The sequence below is a fragment of the Callospermophilus lateralis genome, chromosome 6, assembly GCF_048772815.1.
Source record: "Callospermophilus lateralis isolate mCalLat2 chromosome 6, mCalLat2.hap1, whole genome shotgun sequence".
In the NCBI taxonomy this organism is placed as follows: domain Eukaryota; kingdom Metazoa; phylum Chordata; class Mammalia; order Rodentia; family Sciuridae; genus Callospermophilus; species Callospermophilus lateralis.
In genome coordinates, this window is record NC_135310.1 from 155,573,836 (window position 1) to 155,584,694 (window position 10,859).

Here is a 10,859-nt window from a genome sequence, read left to right on the forward strand (position 1 = left end):
CAAAGAGACTGTTACGTTTCCGTATCCTGGAGCAAGGTTTAGCCCCGGTGTCAGTAATTCATGACAATTTCAGAAGAGGGGCTATAGTTTTTGGTATAAAGAAGAATGAAGGTGTCGGGTTGAATTATGGTTTCAAGAAGTACTCTAATGACAGCTTCTCATTTGCCTTAGATTTCTAGACACTCTTCCTAAGTATCTTCATTAAAGGACTTGGTGAGGAGGAGTATTAAGCAAATTAATGAATTTTCTCTATTTCAGTTTATGTTAGAGAGAACACTATCACAATATTTAAGCAAGTTTAATTCTAAAAATATTTTAATGGAGCTGAAAAATGGCATTTGTTATTACTATGGCAACTGTCCGGGGCTGCTAAGCTCCCTTGTCTCGCTGCCCCACACATCATCAAAACACCACATTAACACCAGTCCTATTAAATGCATCTCGACACAGACAGGACCGGTCTTGCAGTCTGCCCCCGACACGGGCAATGGGCCGGGTTGCCAGGGAAGCTCATCTTCAAAGGCTCCTGCTTTTGCTCTGGTCCCGACGGCAATCACGGGGAATAGTGTCATTGCAAAATGCCAGTTGCCATGGATAAAGTGTTTTGAAGGTCTTTGAGAGGAGCAGAACATCTTTTACTCTTCTTGGTTTCATCCGCCATATTGATTTGGGTTTTGTGCTTTCAATTAATCATTCCAGAAACAGGGCTGGTGCCCACCGTCTTGTTGGTTTGCTGGTGCAAGGCCCAGAGGTAAGACTGAGTTCGCTCACTCTCCAGCAAGACTCAGCACATCAAGAGGATTCTTGGTGTCCTTCCTCACTCCTCCCCTTCCCCAGGAGCCGAGCCCTGGGCATCACCCTGTGGGTCTGCCCTGCCCCCTGCCCACCACCTTGGTGTTACCACCAGTGGCTCCTTGCTCGCAACAACGTTAGTTCCTTGGAGAAGCTGGACAACGGAATCTGGAGTGGGCACTGCACTCTGACCAGAGAGAAATGAGTCCACTGACTTTCTCTGACAGCAGGGTGTGGGATCATCTCTAGAATCCGCCCACGGAGCAGCGGGTAGCCGTCCAGTGTGGGCATGTGGGCGGGCCTGGCTCCCACACCTCCAGGAACCTGAATTTGAGGAGCACGGTGCTTTGTGTCATTGAGTGAGACAGACACTCAGCCTGGGGTGGAAAGAGAGAGGGTGGCTGCAGGGTCCCCTTGAGCCCCCCCAGGGAGCCTCGCCAGCTTACCATGAGTGGGGAGTGTCCCCTGGTGCCGGGTGCACGCGCGATGGCATGGAGTGCGTCCCCACTTCGTGGGTCCTCTCTGCAGCTTTGTTTGAGTGACATCTAAGTTAGTTCCTCTCCCAGGCTTGTCCTTACAGCTTTATCTGGAATAAGTCACTTAATCCTATTAACCACCCCGTGGAATTGGCACGGTTGTTATTTTAATTTCATAAACAGGGACAGTGATACCTAGGAAGAGTTCTTGGCTGATAAATGATAGGGTACAATTTGACCCCAGGCTGACCACACACACACAATCCCCCCCAACCTCCAGGGTAATTGTCCCTCTCTCCTCCTCCTCGGTAGGGTGCTAGGAATGGCCAAGGCGGTGACTGTCAGGGACCTGTCCTAAGGACTGTCCAACACAACAGTACCAGGGTCCTGTCTGTGTGGCCCCCAGGACAGAACCTGCTCCCTCTGGCCCACAGAGGTAGCATGGCCAGCAATGATCCGGTCCTTGGTTCCAGTTCCTGGGACTCAGTGGCTCTGGATCCTGCTAGTGGCCTTTAAAAAAAAAATGTATATATATTCTTAGTTGCAGACGGACACAACACCTTTATTTTACTTATGTGGAGCTGAGGATGGAACCCAGGGCCCCACAGATGCCAGGTGAGCACGCTGCCACTGAGCCCCAGCCCAGCCCCTGCCAGGGGCCTCTCAGGCTACCTCTGCTGCTCTCCAGATGAACCCCTCGTTCCGTCCCCCCGGTGTGGCTGGGTTTCTGCAGCTGTGGCTCAGTCTCCTGTCCCCGCACTCCTCTCGTCATGTGGCTCCTCCGTCCCTGCCCTGGTCCTGAGCCGTCTTCTGAGGTGCTTCTGCTTCCCCGCTGACCATGCGCCAGGCCGGCCCTCAGCCTGCCCTGCCCTGCCCACGTCCGTCCACCTGCGTTCGGGTCTGTGTATTGCAGAAGAGCCTCCGGTCATTCATTCCTCGGGCTCTCAAGGGCCAGGTTCCCGGCCGAGGCGCTCACCTTTCCCTTGCCGTCCATCTCTTTAGGTGCCTCTATTCCAACAGCTGTTGCAGAAATGGAAGGAGATGCAGAACCGCAGAAGGGGCTCCAGGCTTGGGGACCTGCCCCACCTGTGATGAAAAGCTGGACTCCTTGTCACTCAGCAGAAAATGCGTCAATTGCAGGTGAGATGCAGGCCACCTTAGCGGCCTGTCTTCTGAGTGACAACCTCTTGCTGTGACATCTAGGGTTAAAATCCAGCTACCGTCTTCCTCTTGGGAGATCCTTTTCTTAAATATTTAATCCCCACCAGATGTGACCACACCGTTGGCCTAAAGAGCAGCTGGTGACTGAGAGAGAGGCAGGGCTCCTCTCCCTCGGCTTCTACTCTGCCCCTAAACACAGACAGGAAAATCAAAGCACTTGAAAGTGTAAATGAGTCAGTAGATGAGTCACCGTTGAGGGCAGCAACGAGGGAGTGGAGCTGAGCCTTTCTTGTGTCACTGTGCTCCACGCTTTGAATTAAAGCTTAGTCCCCCTGGCTGGTCCCGCCTTTTTCTCTGTGGCTTTGTGTCTGGTCCACCTCCAGCCTCCTCCTCCTTACCACATCTGTGACGGTGTCCAGGGCTGTAACCGCGAGCCGTCTGCCTCCCCTCCCTTAGACCTGCCACTCACTCAGCCCTGTCCTTACCGGTCTCTTCCTGCAGTAAGGACACCAGGAGCCCCCCTGTTGAGGCCCTAAGGGGATTCCGCCTTAGGGTGGTAGAGAGATCCCCCAGTGCTGGGGGCTGATTAGCTGATGGAGGCTGCTGGGGTTCAGCTGTGGTGTCCCCCAAAAGCTCAGGTGTGGACCATGCAAGAAGGTTCAGAGGAGAAATGCCTGGATCGTGAGAGCCCGAGTCCAATCAGTGATTCAGTCCCCTGGTGGGATTAGCCACTAATGGGTGATGGGTGTGGCTGGGGAGGTGGGACTTGGGGGCGTGGCTTTGGGGGACACACTTTTTTATCTGGAGAGTAGAAACTCTCTGCCTCCTGATGGTGCGAGCCGCTTCCCTCTGCCTCCCTCTCCGGCCATGATGTCCAGCCTCACTCAAGCACCGAGGAGTGGAGCCGGCCTTCTCTGGACAGAGACAGACTCTTCCCCCTCTGCAGCTCATCAGGTCCTTCAGTCGCAGCAGCCCACTGACCGAGAGGTCGGCGGGGGAGGGGGCAGAAGGCGAGTGCTATTTTTGCAGGCCAGTCAAGAAGCCCAGCTGGCCGGCTTTCCCTCACTGTCACAACTACCGCCATGACCGACTTCCAGACAGAATCAAGGATTTGGGCTCACGGTGGTGAAGCTTCCATCCTGTGGTCGACTGGCCCCATTGCTTCCGGGCCTGCAGCGAGGGAGCCATCATGGCCAGGGCACCTTGGGGAGGAGGACACTCACTTCCTGGTGACAGGGAAGCAAGCACAGAGGCCTGGGTCCCACAGTCCCCTCCAAGGGCACAGCTCCATGACCTAGAACCTCCCACGGGGCTCCACCCCCTAAAGGTTCTACCCCTTTTCAATGGCTTCAAGCTGGGGACAAAGCCTTAACCCACGGGCTTTGGGGGACATTCCAGGTCCAACCTACCGCAAAGGCCCTGATGACAATATGACCTCTGGACAGAGACACCAGCCAGTGAGGGAGTCACCGTGTGTGGATACAGAGTCCTGGGGCCAGGGGCTCAGCCACAGGAAGCCAAGACAAGGCCAGAGAGGGCTTGGAACGCTCCAGAAACTGCATGGACCGGGCGTGGGGCGGGCAGGTCCTGAGGGCACAGGTGGAAGGACTCCGGCTTCTCCTTCCTGTGAGATGGGGCCCCGGGTGGGGGTTGAGCGACAGTGTGACCAAATAGCACTGGCTGTCGATCGGAGAGTGGACGGGCTCAGAGTGAGGAGCAGGGGCAGGGCCAGGCGGAGGCCACCACCCAGCCCAGGAGGCAGGTGGAGATCACTGCACAGGTAATGAGAAGTAGCAATGTCTGGTGACGCTGGAGGTGGTCCACGGGATTGACGATGGAGGGGAGAACCGTGCATGGGTGATTCTGCTAAGATGATGACCACAGTCAGGCGTGATAGCACACACCTGTAATCCCAGCGGCTGGGGAGGCTGAGGCAGGAGGATTGTGCGTTCAAAGCCAGCTCAGAAAAAGAGAGGTGCTAAGCAACTCAGTGAGACCCTGTCTCTAAATAAAATACAAAATAGAGTTGGGGATGTGGCTCAGTGATTAAGTGCCCTGAGTTTAATCCCCCGTACATCCCCCAAAATGTTAATGACCATGGTGGGGGCTTGTATAACCCAGGCGAGCACAGGCAAAGATGTGCCCAGAGTGGCTAAACCTATGTCCTCCACAGAATACAAACTCTCTTAGCCTCATGATCCTGAATTTCCTTGCCTCCAAGACTGGGAACAAAAATAAACCTTTTTTCTTCATAAATACCTAGTCCTTAGTATTTTGTTATAGCAACACAAAACAGACTGAGATAAACTCTGTTCAACTCTATGTTCTGAGCTTCTGGGAAAGATCCAAGAATATAAAAGGTGCTCAATAAGTGTAAGTTGAATCATATTGGGTAAATAGTAAAAGGCTTTACAGAAGGGCTTTTGAGCCAAGACTCAAAGGGTAAGAGGGGTCTTCCTGGTGTCAAATGGCCCTTAGGCAAGATTTACCAAGCATCCTGAAACCTCTCCCCATCCTCAGAACAAAATGACATTTACTTAACAGAAACTTGGAAATGGGAGGAGGATAAGTCCTAGGTCACAAGTTCTGAGATCCTTCCATCAGGGAGGATCCAAACACGTGTTAGGAGAATATGTTTTCCTTCAGGATTAGATGGAAGTCAACCAACAAAAGCCAAAAGCATAAGTCACAGAGGGAAAAGTTGATTCCGTCTCTTGTGTGCCTCAAACAGAGTGACAAGATGCAGAAAGGGGAAATATTTAGACTATGAAAAGGGTTATTCAAAGATTATTTATAAATCAATAAGAAAGAAACAACCTCATAGAAAATGGACAAAGAGTATAAACTGTCGTTACCCCAAAGTTAATTACAAATGACAAATAATCATGAAAAGATGCTCAGTTATTAGCAATCAGGCAGAAGCAAACTGAAATGATATGCACATGTCACCTCCCACCTCTACCTAGACAGACACTAGTTACATGGTGCTGTGCGGAGACAAGGGTTCAGCAGCAGAAAGGGACTCCTTGACACTGATAGCTGTTCCAAGCGCTCTGGAGCCCGATTCTGCAGTTCCTGGGAAAGTTGAACACGCCATCCCCGTGACCCAACAGTCTTACACTTGGCTATGTTACCTAGAGACATTTAGAAATATTGCACAGACACAACACCAAAATCATCTTCAGCAACACCCTAATTATCCATTCACAGTCAAATGTCTAAATCAATCATAGTTTCTGTTTATAGGAGGATAACTGTCTAGATATTCTAAACAGTCATTTCACTGAAAAATTCCCAGGTCATGGACTAATGACAAAACAAAAACTTTTAAAACGTATTGCTCTGTGGTGAAAAGTAAAATAAATACCTAGTGGTACCCTCTACTCCCTACAGCAGAAAATAAAAGGGAAACGTTTCTAAAACCAGAGTGGTGTGTGAATACGGAGCTGGGACTTCCCTGGGGGCAAATGCTAATTCTAGAAATGTCAAGCTCTCCAGCCGGCTCCTTGGGAGCAATATGCTCTGCCATGGTCCCCCCAGAGCTGACCACAGGTCTCTGAGCCTGGCATTCCCACGTGCTCATAAATCTAGGTCCTTCCAAGGGCCTTGTTCTTTGAGAAAGTATCAACTAGAAGAGAAGCTCCCTGGCCATATAGAAAAGAAGGCGAACCGGACATCTACCTCTACCAGTGGATCTGGGGGCCGGGGAGTTTCTTATGACAATTTGTAACTTTATACACATGTGGATGTGAGCTTTGAAATTAAATATCTGTTGCAATGGCTCAATCCCCAGATTTGAAAATTAAATTAAAATAGTCCCCAATTATCATTACCACCCAGGGCCAAAACCAAACCCATGAAAATCCTCTTTGGAGGAAAACATTCTTATCTCAGGCCTCTCAAGATTCCCATAGATCCAGTTCTTCCAAATATGAGTTCACAACCAATAATGAAGCTCTGAGGGGGGAAAACCCATAATAAGGTCCTGGAAGCAACATAAAAAGGAGTTAGAGGGTTGGGTGGTGGCTCAGTGGTGGAGCACTTGCCTAACATGTGCGAGGCACTGAGTTTGATCCTCAGCACCACATAAAAATAAATCAATAAAATAAAGAGATTGTGTCCATCTACAACTAGAAACAATATTAAGAAAAAAGAAGTTAGAGTTGCTGGTGACTTCAGGTGCTGGAAGGATGAGACACGGTCGTACTGTCAGAGTTTGAGATAGCTGCATAAAATGTTTAAAGACATAAAGGTTGGAATTTGAAAATGTGAAAGGAGAAAGCCCCATTTCAATACAGCTAGAGAGATCTGAAAAATAACCTCACAAAAATTTGAGAAAGGACGTTGACTGTTGAAAGAAGAAAAAACTGAGTAGACACATAAAAAGCAGTAATGACGGTTGAGAAGAGAATTAGTAAATTGGTAGATAGACACGAAGAAATTTCCCATAATTTGGCCCAAAGTAAAAGCAAATGGAAAATGTGGAAGAAAGGTTCAGAATGGACAGTTTAGAGTAAGAGAACTTAAATACATGCAATAGGAGCTCTGAAGAAGAGAGTTGAAATTATAGTACTTTCTCTTGAAGAAAAATTAACTAATAATTTCTTAGAATGAATATAAAGTTTAAATTCTTCAATTTGGGAAAAAACACAAATACATCTATACCTGAACACAATGCGGTAAAAAAAATTCAGAGCACCAAAAAACAGAGAAGCTAGTTGTAAAAAAGCATTCATATTGCTGGGGGGAATGGAAAGTGGTAGTCACTTTAGAAAACCCACATTTTTGTAAAGCTAAACTTACATTTACCAAAAGGCACTCCTGGATGTTTAATCAACAGAAATGAAAACTGGGGCTGGGAATGTAGCTCAGTTGTGGAGACCATGCTGAGCCTGTGCAAGGGCCTGGGCTTAATCTTCAGAAAAAGAAAAAGAAAGAAAGGCAAAGGAAAGAGAAATAAGGAAGAAACAATGAATGAAGACATACATCTTAAATATTTCTATCAAGTATTTTAAGAATTTTATTCACTATCACCAAAAACTTTATAGAAACAGCCCAAATGTCTTTCAGCTGACAGATAAACATCTTGTGCAACCCATACAATTAGATAGGATTTGTCAATAAAGGGAAACAAAGTACACTTCTACAGTTACACACAACTGTTATGGATGCATCTCAAAACATGAGACTAAACCAAAGGAGCCCAACTCAAGGCCTATACATAGTACAACATAGTACAATTCCCTTTAAATAATATTTATGAAAAAATAAAACTATAGAGACAAAACAGAGTTTTGCAGGGCCTGGTAACAGGGGAGAAAAATTGACTGCAAATGGGTAATTTTGTGGTGACAAAAAATCCTATATTTTAATTTGTGTAGCAGCTAACAATCGAAAACATTTGTAAAAGTTTGTAGAGCTGTACATCTAACACCAGTGTATTCTACTGAAGGTATGAATTAAGACATACTTTGACAATCTAAGTTTGTTTTTCAATGTTTAAAAAAGAGGAGGAAAAGCATCCAAAGATAAATGACAGATCATCATAAAGAAATTAAAATTACCTTCCATGGAGCATTAACAGGGACATGAAAGCCCAAGATCGACAGAGCTGCTCAGCCAGCAAAATCGGTGAAAATTGTTCAAAAGAAAAAAAAAATGATGATTTCCTCTGGGAATGGACCCGAGAACATGGAGCAAATAAAGAACATTTCACTTAGGAAAATCAACTAGAACTCGGTAAGTAAGAATGTGGAATTTGAGCAGAGACCCCCTTTCTACGGCAGCTCAGCAAACTGAGCTCAGTCAAGCTGAGACAGTCCGATCCAGCCAAGATCACAGGACCCCCCCTCCCCGAGGTCCCAGTCAGAGGCCTCTCTTCTCAGAAGTGGGCTCTCAGCACTTCTCAGGCTGCTCCCAACCGCTCTGTCGGTGAGACCAAGTTCCAGAGAGGAGTGGCTGAGAAGTGAGAGCTGCCTTCACCCACCCAATCTCCACCTGTGGGTGAGGGCTCCACCTTGGGTAGGCATTGCTGGGAATACTGGGACTGGTTTTCCTTGTCCCGGGTTATGAAGTAGTGGGACCACTGCCTCCTCCGTATCAAGAACTCAGATCCTAAGTAGGTGTGTCGCTCAGAGAGCAGCATGCCATTTTTTCAAACCCCATCCCCAGAGCCAGGCTCAGAGATTTACCTTGGGAGAGAAGCAGGTAAATATATAGAGAGACTGAGGTAGAGGTATATATCTCCTGTTATCTTCCCAAAGGAACAGACTTTATTTACAACAGAATGTAGAGACGTTCAAGTCTAGGTATGCTCAAAAACAGTGTAGATTCTCGTGAAATGTAATTGGAAGGAAGTTGTTAGGTTAATTGGGTAAATAAATCAAACCCAGTTTTATTTTTTTAAAGAAAAGTTTCTGAGGTCAACGTTCAAGATTTGTTCTGAGTCTGAGCAGGCTTCTCCCAGCTCTCTTTCCAGTTCTCCGAGGAAAACATATGAAGTGCAGTTTAGTCTGTGGAGCAGTATATGACCCAGGACATTGTAGGAAAGAATAAATCAGCCAGAAATGAGAATTTAATAGCTAATGGTTATTAGGGGAAGAGATAAGCAAATAGGCCCCAAACCACCATCTCTTCAGGGTGACTGTGTGCATAATCAAAGCTGAGCCCCCAGGGAAAACACCACAGTCTTAGCACCAGGGAAGAGGTTAAAAACTGCTCCAAAATAATCCAGTTAATCATTAAACAAATAAAGAATCAAATAATAACAAGCCCTGGAGTATGGGGAGGATCAGTACTAAGAATATAACAATAACATCTAAAAAGCCCAGTTCCAACAAAAAACTACATGACATGCAAAGACGTATAACACTATGATTTATATGCTGTAAAGAAGAAATCAACAAAAGTTTTTTGGGGGAAGAGCATCCATATGTAAGACTTAGCAAAACCTTCAATGTAGCCATTATAAATTTGTTTGAAGCACTAAAGAAAACCATGACTAAAAAATAAATTATGGTGATAATATTATGACAAAGAACCATATGAAAATTCCAGAGTTGAAAAGTACAATAACTGAAATGAAAAATTCAGCAGAGGAGCTCAACAGAAACTTGAACTGGTTAAAAAAGAAAAGAATTAGCAAACTTAATGAAAGATCAACCTAGATTATGCAATCCAAAGGCAGAGATTTTAAAACTCAATAAACGTGAGCCCTCTGCTTCCTGCTTGCCATGTCCTGCACTACTGTCCTCCTCCATACCTTTCCACCATGATTTCTGCCTTACCTCAGGTCTACGGCAATGGAGTCAGCCATCTATGGATTGAGACTTCTGAAACTGTTTGAATAACATTCTTATTTGTACTGTGAATGACCGTGAGATTGAACTCAGAACATAGTGAGGCATTAGCCAGTTTAACCCCTTAGAGAAGGATGAGATACCCCTTGCAAAATGGATGACCCACCCCCACAGAGCAGCTCTGGAGAGTCCTGTTAGAGGATTGTCACTAGCCCCAAACAATGTCAAAATGCCCCTATGACCTCGTTTAGAGCCCAGCAGGAAAATCAGAGTGCTTCAAAATTTCCAGTGAGAATCCCTTAGTAATTAAAAAGGAAGAAATCAAGGGTAAAAATCCACCATCACCTCCAACTGCATCCTCTACTGCTGGCTGCCATTCTTCAGAGGGGATGAGAACCAAAACTGACATCAAAGAGAACACCATTTGCCTACCAAACTATCCAGATCAAGAAAGAAAGATCCTATTAAAGCTTGGTGGCATTTTATGCACTGTTTCTCTTGCAGAAGTTACACAGTGGCTGCTTCATGCAACGAAAAAGAAAAAGAAGGGGTCTCAGCTTTGATTCATTCTGAGTGGGCTGAGAGGAACTTGTTGATCCTCCCCAGAAGAAACACCTCTGTGGAACCAGCAGCCGAGACTGGGAAGCCACTCCCAGTTAAATCGTCCCCAAATTCAGCTGCAAAGTGAAAAGGGCTGATTGGAGCTAAGATAGATAGCAACCAACCAGGGCGGAGCACCGGACCTCATTGTTTATAGAAGAAGCAAGATGAAAACATCTGTAGCAGAACATTTCAGAAAACCAAAGAGTCCTCTCATGTCTAATGGTCAGGACAGAGGGTCAGCAAAACCAATGTCAGCAAGGAGAATACAGCAAAAATGCAATCTCTGTCCTCAAAGACTATTTTATCCTTTAACATACCAAAGGTAGAAACTGTAGACTGGAATAATTCTTTCATTTCAACATCAAATTATTATTTTTTTAATCAAGCAGTCCTTTTTATGGCGCCACATGTAAATCTCAAAACACCTGTTTTGAGATACAAATAAATATTAATGAAAATGATTTTAAAAATCAAGAAAAGTCAATAGATAGGCATTATTCTCTTTAGTTTCCAGATAAATGTAGGCCAC

General features: G+C 46.1%; 1 pseudogene; it reads left to right on the plus strand.

Annotated features, from left to right (window-relative positions):
* The first annotated feature begins 9,884 nt into the window (after window positions 1-9,884).
* Window positions 9,885-10,656, plus strand: LOC143402211 (uncharacterized protein C4orf17 pseudogene; annotated as a pseudogene).
* The last annotated feature ends 203 nt before the right edge of the window (window positions 10,657-10,859 follow it).